Below are 13,498 nucleotides of genomic sequence, written 5' to 3' on the forward strand. Positions count from 1 at the left end.
GAAGGACATTATAGTTTCTACCAAATTTGTATTGTTTTGGTATCAAGTCACAGACAAAAAAAAAAAAAGTTATAGTTTGACCACCATATGTTGGGAACCATTAGCACGTATTAACAAATACATTTATTAGAGAGATGGGTGGGGCGGATGGATGGTGCATGGTCCCTTCAGACTCAGAAAATTCAATGCTTCTCTTCTTCAATCAGTCTATTACGTTTTTGAAGGGATCTCATCTCTAAATGATTCTCCTTTGGTGGATACTAGGGTCAGTCAGCTCGAAGAGAAGCGGGTATGCCAGAGGCATAGAGGCACATCCCTGTGTCTTTACAATCTCATCCATATTTATAAATGACTTAGTTACCTTAATCAATTTTGAAAACTGAATAAACATACATTGAAACACCAACAACAGCTTTTTTAATACTACGTTTTGCTTCTGGTAATCTTCACTGTCTTTACAATACTATGCTGTTAAAATAACAGACTAGTATATTTTTGAAATTTGGCTTTTCGGGATTAAAAAGATATTAATATGTGATATATTAACACTATAAACATGATATCATAATTAATGCTCAATACTTGCCATGATCTGTGCTGGAAGACTTATTTAAACATTTGTATTTGTTAATTTCAGAAACATTAGATGTGGTCAGTAGATTTCACACAAGTACTTGAAATAAGATCCAACATATGTAAATACAATTTGTGTTTAAATGAATGTTTCTTTAAATAAGACCCCAATACCTCGTGATCCATCCTCCACTAATAGATCAACTTCCTTTCTACCGCCCATCATCCTCACATGGTTTTACTTCCTTCCTTGACAGGTCTAAATTTTATGACCAACACCTACCCCTCTCTTGTACATTCTTCACACCTGATAATGTGTTTCTCATTTCCTTCTTGAAAAAAATCCATTTTCTGCATATATTCAAAGCAAATTACAACAGAGTTTGAATACATTCTGCCTCAGTGCCCATGGTCCCTGGAAGGACTTTGGAGAAACACACCATCCCAGACCAGTCCCTTGAAATCCACAGCCACAAGCCACAAGTCAGCACAGGCTGCAATCATAGAATCAGTGTGGTAACTCCCACTTCCATGCACAGTACTTCAGATGTTTTTCTTCCTCCTCTGATAGCTAATATCTCCCATCCCCCAATATTCTTTCTGTTCCTGATCTTACTTCTTCTTTTGTTAGGGAAAGCAACGTCATCATACAAGAGCTTCCACAACGACCCCAGCTCACTTGCTCAAGCATACCCTCCTCCTAAAACCCAGACTCCTGCTCTGAGCTGCCTCGGAGGCAGCCAATCTCCAGACAGACACATGATAGACTAAGCTCGTTAGTCATACTGTGTTCAGATCGGCTTCCACCACAGATGGCTTTGGTCAGTCGGTGGCCACCCCACCCTTCTGGGTGTTCAGGTGCAGAACCCGTGCACTCTCTGAGTACATTTTCTTTTCTTATATCCCACATCAATCAGCCAATCCTGATAGCTGACGCTTGAAAAATAATCTGAGCCACTCAGCCTCACTGTCCCTAATAGTATCCCCCACCATCACCCCAGGGGCATCTCCAACACCCTGGTTCTGTTACGACCAGAACTGGATCTGGATAGTTTGTCATGGCTCCGGGTAATGGTAGTAACGGTGTTATGTCGGTGCTTTATTTTTCATTGACCGTTCCTGTCGTTTTCTACAGACCACTCTTTTTGTGTTTTAGCCATTGGCAGCTTCCCTTCTCCATCACAGTGGAAAAGTCTGTTGTTTTCATTCACGAATACAGTTTCAACTTAAACAGGACTGAGTAGAAAGCTTCAATGAGTTTTTGTGGCCTGAACTAATGAGTGAATGAGTGAAACGATGCCCCTCATATATGCAGTGCAGCCACAGTCCCCTTGCGCTATCTCAGTCCCATTGGCTCTAGATGGGAGTCATTAACATCAGCATATCCTAGTATCTTCCTATTGCTTTTATTCTGCGTGCCGGAGTCATGAGAGTCTGTGCTAAGATCTACAGTATGTCACCAGGAAGTAGAAATTAATCATGTGACACTATGGGACGCATGACAAAGGAAACGAGACAAGTAGAACCAAGTTTTAAAACAGCTGAAGTATTTAAACCTCATTGTTCTCCAGCCCCCAGGGAGGACACTCTTCTGGGAAGACTATATTTTCAGACCACTTAAGATATGACATAAAGTGAGAATTAATCCCATCCGGAATGGAAGGCATCATACAAGGTGTCCTTGATGCTCCTCTGTTTCACAAGGCACTCAGTACACTTTCTGCCCTGGAAGGTGAGCACCGGGGCTCTGGGAGCTGAGGTTCCTGGTGGTGCCTTCGGAACTGTGTCTGAGTCTTCTTGTTTTCATCACCTCCATGAATGTACACACATGGCTTCATCATCCCACCCCCACCAAAGAGCTGCTGTTAAACAGAGGAAACTCTTTTAACTCCAAGACAGAGGTTATTAAAGAGTAAATTATGACTTCTAAAACTAACAAGAACGCTTAATGCAATTATCTCTGCTGTTCAGAGACATCCTGTCCTTCTAGCCATTTAGTAAATAAGTACTAACGCCCCCTCCCCCAGGTCTGGCCAGGTTGTGTCCCAGGCACTGAAGCCAAGGTCCTGCATCAACTCCACACAGTTCTTGGCCTGTGGGTGTACAGCAAAGGGATCAGCCATGAGTCCCGTGAGGTTCCCTCATTAGCCCAAACCTCAGAGCATAGCTGCTGTGAGACAAACAGAGGCCAGGGCAGGCTTCAGAGCAGAACAGAGCATCAAAATGCCAGCCAATAAATAAGTAAGCATGTTCTGAAAGGAAGCAAGCACACAGAGAAGTGTTCGCTTTGAAAACTAGAACCAAAGGGTCATGTTAAACAGGCAGAATACAAATCTCCTGCTGCTCTGGTTTCACTCACTCACACGGAAGGCAAACTCCTGTTTTATGTGACAAGTGAGTGTGTGAGTTTGAGTGTGTGTGTGTGTGTGTGTGTCTGTGTGTACATAGTGTGAGCATAAACTGTGGTAAACACCCTGGACTGTGGTTATGAAGACAGTATTAAAAATATTATTAGAAGGATAAAGATCAATGTGCTAACACTGTTTGCCTATCAACATCTCCTATACAGCCATCTCGTTGTGTTAACAGTAACCCAACAAGGCCTGGCATAGAGCAGGTACCCAAGACTATTTTTAAATACATTAACTACTGTCTCTCAGGTTTTAGGAGTTATATTATGCATCTTGGCAATAATTCTCTTCAAGCAAAGCAAACTTTAAGAGAATGAAGGCTAATCAATTACGGCAAGTACTGAATGAATGAGCAGGTCCTTTGCCAGAGATCTGTTTGGTCAATTTCATCCCGATCCTTAAAATGACCTAAAGCCAGCTCACCTTTGCCAAGGTAGGCAGTTCTATTCAGCTTTCGGTTACTGATTATGTAAATGGAGCCAGGTTAGGCAGTATCTGGAAACATGACACTTTTTGTTATGGATGTCACAGGCAAGGGAGGCTGTTGAATATGAAGAATATTCACATACACAAAATAGTCTCTCACAAAAACAAACAAACCAAAACCAAACCAAACAAAAACAACAACAACAAAAAAAAAAACTAGCTCCCAAATCAAGAATGCCGCTGCTGAGAAACACAGGATCAAAGCAAACCATCCTTTTGTTTAAGAGGTATGAGTGACAGAATGTAAAGAATGGATTTTTTTTTTTGTTGTTAATCAGCTAAACAACTGATTAATTGTTCAAATCCACACTCCATCACTCAGCCCCAGCAGGATTTCTTACAACCCTCAGTTTCTCTGTAAAAGATAAAGAGCAATTAAAAAATACCTATCCTGTAAGGTTGTTATTAGGCATTCATAAGAATGCATGCAAGCTATCTGAATATAAAAGACCAATAAATGGTAGTTCTAGAAGAGGAAGGCTTATCACGTGTTAAAGACTGGCATGTCTGCCATTCACAAAAAGCATCTTAAAGACAGTAAGGCTTACTGCCAGAGAGATGGCTCAGAGTTAAGAGCACGTACTGCTCCTGCAAAGAACCTGGGTTTGATTCCAGTACTGTCACCCTCACTGGGCACTCAACACCCACAGATCCAGTTCCAGGCTCTTCCACAGGAGGCTGTATGCACATGAAATACATATGCTCATGCAGACACGCAGACACACAGACACACACACACACAAGCACACCCGCACACAAACATAAAAATAAATGCATCTTTTTTTCTTAGGATGGCAAGGCTTGGAAACTCGAAAACTCAATACTTACAGGTGGAAATAATCTTAAATAGCCAACAGAATATTTCATTTTAAATCAAAGAAAAATGAGATTCAGAGAGACTGCCTTTACTTAAAGTCACCGAGTAAGTAGCTGCTCGTCCCAGGTTCATCCTCAGAGGCCACGTATCTAAGTGAACTCTTATTATTCTTACGTATGTCTTTATTCATAGCTATGCCATCAAATTACTTATGTCAATTTTAATGAGAGATTTACTGTGGCTACTAATGTGATGTGAATATTGCACCACAAAATAGGTTTTATTTAGACATGAGCCTATATAACGTTTGAGCTCATTTGTGGGATCCACCTCACTGTTTCAATAGGAAATGTTCTACTGTCATCACACTAGTCTGCTTTAAAACTCATCTTATAAAAGTCCATATCATAAATTATTCATTTATGATTTAAATATTTACATGAGGAAGATATTTCCGAAGAGCCTGAAAAAGCACAGAGAAGTGATATTCTATATAAAATCTATAATGAAATATTTTTAAAACACTGGTTAACTTTAAGGTTATTATAATCAAGTTTTATTTTTTAAGTGTCTTTATGATGACCTCTATTTTTACGAAGTTTATTCCTGATTCAGAAAACAGGCCTCCATTTTTATCTTTAAAGACTAAAATTAACTCTGATCACAAGTATATTATTTCTTGTAATTTAGAAACCTCCTTAAATGGAGCATCGAATAACCAGAAGTTAATAAAATTCTTCCACATTTAAATTATAGGATGTTGTGTAGGAGACAGATGTAATAATTTAAGTTTTGGGTTTTTTTGTTTGTTTGGTTGGTTGGTTTTTGGGTTTTTTTTTTTTGTTTTGTTTTGTTTTGTTTTGTTTTGTTTTTTCCGTGATAAGGTGGTGGTGTTTGGGCTTTTTGGTTTTTTTGAGATAGGGTTTCTTAAAGTTTTTTGAGACAGGGACTGCCCTGGCTGTCCTGGCTCTATAGCCCAGGCTGGCCTTGAACTCAGAGGTCTAGCTGCTTCTGCCTCCAGAGTGCTGGGGTTAAAGGTGTGTGTCACCGCTGCCCAGCTAAGTTTTTGTTTTATTTTTCCTTTTTAAGAAAAATCTCATTAAGTGTATGACAGGCATGCGGCCTCGGTAGTCAAATCTAACATTCACACTCAAGTCCCTAAACGGTGTATGTCAATGCTTAGCATTATATCAGATCGATTTAAAGAAGCTTCCGTGCTAAATTCTATTCAGTAGGAATGTCCTAATTATCAAGCACAACAACATTTAGCTTACTTCTGTTTCAAACAGGAATCTGCTGTCAGGAACGTAACAGGATAAAACTAGCCAACATGGGCTTTAAGAATTAGACACTGTACTCTGACCGCTTTATGAATTCGGGGATTTTAGATTAGTGGTGTTTCTGGTCAGCTCAGTAGAAACACAAAGGTCTTAGTACTGCCACCTGCAAGGCTTGGCACCTTGGCCTGAATACGGACGAAGAAAGAATAGATATGCATACGGAAAAGCTAGGGTCGGGTGCCTGACGGTGTGACATCAACGACAAAGCCACCCTGAACCTCAGCGTGTTTATGACACACAGCCCAGCCTGAGGAGTTAGCTACACTCAGTAGGGGGTCTCTGTAGGCCGGCAATCTCCAGCTGTAAATATCCAATGTGCAGAAAGGGCAGCTCCTAGTTTCTGCACACGCTGAGTTTGTAAACACTCATCAGACTTTGTCAACATACACCGGCAACACATGTCGTCAAGATTCACATTGGGACCGGGGGAAGCCTTTGCCAGTTCCCAGCCTGACCAGTGTGGGGGATGCGTTGCCATGCCTGTGAGTCTGAGGCATTGGTCCTTGCCATGGTTGTGCCAGTAATCAACAATCCACATTCAATCAAGGCTTCCTCCACTCCCTCCACAGAAGAAGTGACACAGGAAAGTGGGTGGAATTTTCTTTCTTAAGGTCTTTTTTTTAGAGGAGGCCAGACCTGCCTGTCATAGCCCGGTGGATAAGCTGGCCTGCTCACCTGTGAATCTCCCCTAAGCCTAGTTCGCTGAGTTATCCCTAAACAGAATCTCAGGGCGAGCTTAGTAAATACAGGCTCAGTTTCTCCATGCCAGGCACAGGCTGTCCTTTTTCCAACTCAGGAGGTCTGAAGTTATGGGCTAAGAAAGCTTATTTCTAACAAGCTGAACTGATACCAATTTCCCAGGTCTAGAGACCACACTGAAAAACATAATTTGACAATTCAAGTCTACATGGAAAGTCCCCCTTTTAATTTATATCATCCTCACAGATTATTATCCAATATTGTTTTTAATGCAGCTAGACATTTCCACCCTGTGTACATTATTCTTAAAATAACCAGTCACAATATTTTCCTTATGTGCCAGAAATATTATTTTTGTATGAGCAAACATAACAGTATTTGCTCTACAAAGGAAAATAGGTTGAGGAATGACGAAAGAAAAAAAAAAGAGTAAATAAGGAAGTATTGTTGTAGCTAAAAAGAAAATTATTAAGTCTCCAAAAAAAATGTTTTCTAAAAGTCTTCCACAGATTAATACACACGCACAAACATATATATTTATTGCATATAAATCACATAAGTACATCAATCTCCAATTTTTGCCTTTAAGGTAAATGGCATTCCTGGATATGTAATGAAAAAGACAAAAAAAAAAAAAAAAAGAAAAGAAAAAAGAAAAAGACAGGCATCTCTTCACTCATTTCAGTACAGTGGATGAAAATCTTAATTCCTAAGACCTTATCAGCTGCCCTTAAGTCTGTAATAAAATTACATGGATCACCATTGTTTCTTAATGACTAAAAATGGCTTCAATACACGATGCACTGTTGTGGAAGATTGGATTATAAATGCCAATTATTCAAGTTGTCTCAGCATAGATATTGCAATTGGCTCTGGGGCCCATAAGCTAAGCATGACAATTGTGGCATGTAATACTAATAACGGACAGGTCTAAATTGTAAACGATATGAAAAAGAAGAAAGCAAACTCTCCAGGCTTGAGCCTAGGTCACAATGACAGCGCTATATGCACCAACAAGTTTGGAATCATTGGTAAATATGAAACCTGCTGAAGGGTTTCCTGAAAAAAAAAAAAGAAAGAAAGAAAGAAAAAAGAAACCAAACAGTAAGCCAAGCGTAGTTGCTTCTATTATTACAAGATCAAAAAAAAAAAAAAAAAAAAAAGGGGGGGGGCACAGGCATCTGTGAAAGTGATGGGTGATAGGACCTTTGCTATCACAGTCAAGCCTGCCACCAGAAAAGCAAAGGGAACCAGAAGACCAGCAGAAGTGCTATAGTCCCTAGTCTACAATAAATGGGTCAACTTATGACCACAAACAAAAACGAAGTCAACAAGAGCAACAGATTTGATGGCATAGAGCCAGAAGTATCAGAGGCCTTTTTTGGTGATCAAACAAAGCTATGTGTCCAGCTATAATTCATCAATGCTCTCCTCTCTCCGTTTTTACTGCATGTGCTATGTGTGTATATCTAATATTTATCTCAGAGTCTGAACGCTTCTACTGTCCTCATCCCATTACAAATACTAGAGATGCTGGGATGTTAAGAATTGATGTGCAATTAAAAAAAAAAAAAGTTCATTCTAAGGTGAGACTCCAAGAAAGAAAGTTGCATTGGGTATCTAAAAATGCTTGAAGAAGAAAAGATCAGCCACCTTCAGCCATATTCATGACATTAAATAAGGGAGTCCTAAGAGTCAGCACACTGACCTTGAATCAATGCTGACACTGTCATCAGCTGTGTTCAAACAGCATCAAATGCATCTGCAAGAAAGAACACAAGCTCTTACCACAGACTGACCACTGGCCACTTATTACAAGCACTAACCTTTCTGAGCCTTGGTTTCCAAGACTGTTAAATGAAATACTTCTCACGGTTTTCAAATCATGACTAAATAGCCCACCATGTCTAGCCCGCTGTTATTAACTCATTCATTAAAGTGGTTTTTGTTGTTTTTTTTTTTTTTTTTTTTCTGTACTCTCACTATAAATCAGAAATCAGCCAGCCACAAAACAGACAAAAAAATCTTCCCTGACCTTCTCTGGTTCATTTATTTGACCTTGTCTTAGGTATCACATTGTTTGGTGGTGAATAAAAGAACCCTAGAATCAGGTAAAAATATCCAATTCGAGTTTTAAAGATCAAATTAGGGAAATCACATAATGTGTGAATTTAGGGAAACAAAAAGTCCCATGAAAAATCACTGTATGTGGTATATAGTCACTTATATAGACCTATAAGATATGATAAACATAATGAAAGCTATACACCTAAAAAAGATAATCAAGAGAGCGGACATGGGGTAAGATGATCAATCCTCGTTTAGAAAGACAGATGGGATGTGCATTGAACATATGACAGGAGTCTACTGAAGGCATCTGAAAGACTCTAACTAGCAGTGTTTTCAAAGCAGATACAAAGACTCATAACCAAACCTTCGGCAGAGTACAGGGAATCATATGAAAGAAGGGGAGTTAGTATGATAGGGAAAGGATAGGAGTTCCACAAGGACCAAATATATCTGGGCACAGGGTCTTTTCTGAGACTGACATTCAACCAAGGACCATGTATGGATATAACCTAGAACCTCTGCTCAGATGTAGCCTGTGGTAGCTCAGTAACCAATTGGTTTCCCATAGTAAGGGGAACAAAGACTATTTCTAACAGGAACTCAATGGCTGGCTCTTTGACCTCCCCACCCCCCAAGGGAGGAGCAGTCCTGTTAGGCCACAGAGGAGGGCTTTTCAGCCAGTCCTGAAGATACCTGATAAAACAGGATCAGATGAATGGGGAGGAGTCCCCCCCCCCATCAGTGGACTTGGAAAGGGGCACGGTGGAGATGAGGGAGGGAGGGAGGACTTGGGAGGGAATGAGGGAGCGGGATACAGCTGGGATACAGAGTTAATAAAATGTAACTGATAAGAAAAATATAAAATTAAAAAATAAAAATAAAAATGCATAAATACATGTAAAAAAAAAAAAGAAAAAGAAAAATCACTGTATGAGGCTTGAGGATAGAAAGGAAGGAGAGAAGCTTCCCAGAAAAGAACATTTTAAGAGAGCCTGGGCAGAAGCTAAGAATCCCAGAAGGAATAATAGATCTCCAAAAAGCAAAGTTATAAAAGAGGAAGGTTGGAAACACTTGGGTAACTCTGAACAGTTCCATACAGCTAGAATTCCATTCAGCACAAATTACAGAATGATGGGACATAAAAACGGAGATAAAGACAGGAGGACCAGAGTGAAGTCTGAAGTATTGAGATGAAGAGTTTATGCTTAGTTTGGAAGACATAGGAAACCATAAATGATATTCGAGAAGACTGTAATATGGTACAAAAATTTAGATTTTTCTCACAAGAAGTATGAGAGCAACACTGGAGGAGGACAAAAGGAAGAGACTCCCAGGAAAATGGAGTAATGAGCCTTAGAGGAGTTTTCCCATAATGACCTGAGGAAAGGGCCACTTCCCAAAGCATCTCTGAGGGCACCTTTGTGACAAGGGCAGCACATGCGTCTGAGGAGAGCAATATCTTAACTCTCTGTGAGCCATATTCCCCTGTTCCCCGAGTGGACCTGTGAGTTCGGCACTGTCTTCTGCCTATTACCATAACTATACCCTTACAATGCCATGTCTTCAGCACACATCCCTGCCCTCAGCCCATTCATACTGACCATGACCAACTGAAGCTGCAAAACCATACTTAATCCGACTGGGCATTGGGACCACCACGCTCCCACACAGCTTGGCTCAGGGTAAACAAGTACCTTTTTATCTATCAGCACCAAGACCTCAGGCCTCCCGACCTTTTGGGCTTGGAGAAGTGAATCACTGTGTTTTTCTTTAAACAAGCTATCCAGTTTACACTAATTTGTTTTAGCAACCCTAAAGACTAAGACAGGGATAGATTCAAACCCTATAAAAATGATCCTTAATGAAAAGTAAACATCAGGCTGGAGAATTAGCTCAGAGGTTAAGAGCACTTGTTGTTCTTAACCTTGGACCAGGGTTCAATTCCCAGTGCCCACATGGTGGCTCACAATTGTATGTAACTCCTGTCCCAGGGAAGCCGGGGGCCTCTCCAGACACTAGACAAGCGCCTGACGCATATACCTACAAGCAGGTAAAACACTCATTCACAAGAAACAATAAAATACATCTGAACAAAGTAAATGGAAATTGGCGGATTATAAAGAAAAATAAAAATTGGAGTGTCTACATTTGGAAACATGTGGAAACATCCCCAAAATTTCAAAGAATTTCAGCAGAGTAATAAGCCCTCATGTGCACACACCAACTGGGGAAAGCAAGTCAAAACATGTGAGGATATCGGGAAGACTACTCAGGGACATGGAAGGATGTCCTTGACAGAAAAGATGTAAACAAAAGTTGCAAAATGGTATCGTACTTCTAGAATTTAAAAAAAAAAAAAATCCTATACAGAAACTAACTTACTGACAAGAAATAATCCAAATGTCAGTAGTTCTTGTGTTAGGTGAGGAGATGATAGGTGGTAATGCCACAGATTTCATTTTGTGGCATTAAATTTATACTTTCTATACTAGTAAATAGAGTTTAGTTGTCGGGAAAAACACAACTGATCTCTTTATAAAAATAGCTTGTCTGGGAATGGAGAACACATAGGCGGCACCATCCCAGCCCTGTCTTGCAGCATTCCCACAGTCTTCCTTATTATATATAGCACGTGCTTAATATAATTGTTTCTGAGCTAGGCTGGGGGGTGAACGTGGGGAGGGGAACCCAGGAAAGCTGCTCTGGGCTCTATTTATAAACCATGTGTGGCTCGCATCCAGCACGTTGTTCCAGAGGTTAAAAACTCTCCTTGCTTAGTGCTGGTGACCTGTTACATGTATTCTTCAGGATTCCTCAATAATATTGCTTGTGCTTAAAAATAAAAAAATAAAATAAAAAAGTCATGGGAGGTGGGAAGCAGAGATTTCCACCTTAATCAGCCAGCAAGTAAAACATGGAATGAATGAAGGCTCTAATATGTGAACATTTTTAAAAATTCTTTTAAAATTGATTCTCAAATCTGTGATTGTCCAATAGACCAGTCACCATTCCTATAATCCATTATAGTCAAATTCCAAGCATTTTCCCTCCATTTGCTGAAAATTAACACACCGTATCAGTTATTTACTCGCAGAGTATGAGAATTACTCAGTCTTTGTTACAGGAAGGTCGAAAATTCTCCACATCCTATTTCAGATTGCTTACCTTTCCTTTTATTCCCCCCCACACACATACAAAGGATGTTAGGTTAAATAAACTAATGGTTGTTAAGTTCTTTCAACAGTTTGATCACATTTGGATATATACAATTAGGATAGCGGTCTATAAGGTACACCTGAGTGAGACTAAAAATCCGTAAGAATTCCTTATTATTTTTGGGGGGTGGACTGCAGTTGGGGCTTATGCAGGACACTGAGCTAAGAATTCTGATACAAAGTTCATGTGCCTCATTTTTGCTCTTAAGAAAGCAGCAGGTGTGTGTGCGTGCGTGTGTGTGTGTGTGTGTGTGTGTGTGTGCGCGCGCGCACTTTTCATACAAGCTGGCCCTAGTGCAATTTCAACTTGGATACAGTAACATTGGCCAGAAGCCCCTATCCTCCTTGGCGCATCTTTCAAGGTTGATTGATAAGCCTTAAAGGCTTGCTCTGAGCCTACAGAATTGTCTTCTTCCATGTGAACAGCTCTCTTGAAACAAGGCCAGAAGGTTTTAGTAGTCTTATCCTAAATACCCGAATGAAAATACTTTGAACAGATTCCTAGTCCCAAATCGGCCTTCTGATTTTCGAGATTGGAGGAATTCGTTGACTAGCCCGCATCTTTCTCAACTGACGCGGTGAAATAAAACAAGTTTTATGATAAGATGAAGCGTGCACCAAATAACAAGTAAGTTCTTCAAAGTTGGAGTACACAGGAAGAATGCGTACATCTTTGTATTTGTTAATTATTTTTAGCATTCCTTTCAAAACAATTTCACCACAATTTCCAACACAAACACAAAAAATACCTTTTCCTCCCTAGGAATCTACCCCGCGGTTTGTTCGCTGGGAGAAATTACCAAAGCTTTTCATTACCAGGGGGAGGGGTGCAGACAGTCAAAGCTGCTCTCAACAACTGGATTTCGAAACGGAATGACAAACGTGTGTGTGCCTGTGTGAAGGCACAAGCGTGTGCACAATCCATCTCTTACAAAAGAATACAGCTTTCAACAAAAAGATACTGCCCTGTAGAAATCAGATAACCGCGAATGCTGTGATCGCTCCTCTATTTCCAAGTCCTGTCCCGGACCAGAAGTGGCAGAAAAGTAGTCATCAGCCCGAAGCACAGCTGGGCTGAGAGTGAGCAGAGGTCGGGCGGGGGCGGCTAGCCTAGTCTCTCTTACCTGTCCCTCCCGGGCGCTCATCACAGCATGGTCACCACGAATCCCGAGGTGTCAGAAGAGAACCGAGCAGAGATCCAAAGGGCGGGGTGGTGAGTTATGCTTCCAGTCCAGTCATCTGTCTTTGAGAAGCAGAACAAAACCTACTTCTCCGCTCCCCCAGCTCCGCGTGCAAGCGCGGGCGCCTGAACCGGGCGGAGCAGGCGACTCTCCTCCCTCCTCCAGGCCTCCCGGGATCCAGGGGCACAGAGCTTCCGCGCGACGCCAATCTCCAGCCGCCCCGCCCCCGTGACGTAAGGGGCGGGGCTTGGCAGCTGCAAGGACTCCCGGCCCAGCTGTTGGACCCAGCGGAAGCCCGCCCTGCCCAGATGTCCCAGTGACCCAGGACCTGGCTGTTCCCCTCCCTAGGAGTGACCCTCATTGCACTTTGCAGACCGTCCAGCATATTCTCACTTTACTGTGATTTTGTTAAACACTGCATTAGGCTTGAAACATCTAGTGGTTATGTTTAGGAGGGTAAAGACCTTAATTCTAAAAATGTAAAGTTCTTGTAACTAGCAATTATTTTATTAAAAAAAAAAGACTACAGTTATGATTTGGGTTTCTTTCTCTTTCCTTTGGACTCCTTTATTCAGCGTAACGCAGCTTTACTTTCTTTTCTTTTATGCTTTTCTTTTGATTTCTTCAATTTTATTCCTAAGATAAAAATAAATCAATCTGTCTGGTCCCTCAAAACGTTTGCCTAACTACTTCAAGAAGGCAAGCA

General features: G+C 40.9%; 1 protein-coding gene across 2 annotated transcripts in view; it reads right to left on the minus strand.

Moving 5' to 3' along the window:
• The window catches only part of Atp10d (ATPase phospholipid transporting 10D (putative)), an 81,744-nt gene extending 68,813 nt beyond the window's left edge, over nucleotides 1-12,931 (minus strand). The window contains exons 1-2 of one of the 2 annotated variants that reach the window (XM_055629449.1): nucleotides 12,736-12,931; nucleotides 8,035-8,088 (exon numbers count right to left, since the gene is read on the minus strand). The gene's annotated coding sequence lies outside the window, so the exon portion shown is untranslated. The remainder of the gene's footprint in view (nucleotides 1-8,034; nucleotides 8,089-12,735) is intronic. The other variant, XM_055629448.1, reaches the window with a different exon arrangement.
• Between the last annotated feature and the right edge of the window lie 567 nt (nucleotides 12,932-13,498).

Source organism: Psammomys obesus, unplaced genomic scaffold, assembly GCF_907164565.1.
Source record: "Psammomys obesus unplaced genomic scaffold, mPsaObe1.curated_primary_1811, whole genome shotgun sequence".
Taxonomy (NCBI): Eukaryota; Metazoa; Chordata; class Mammalia; order Rodentia; family Muridae; genus Psammomys; species Psammomys obesus.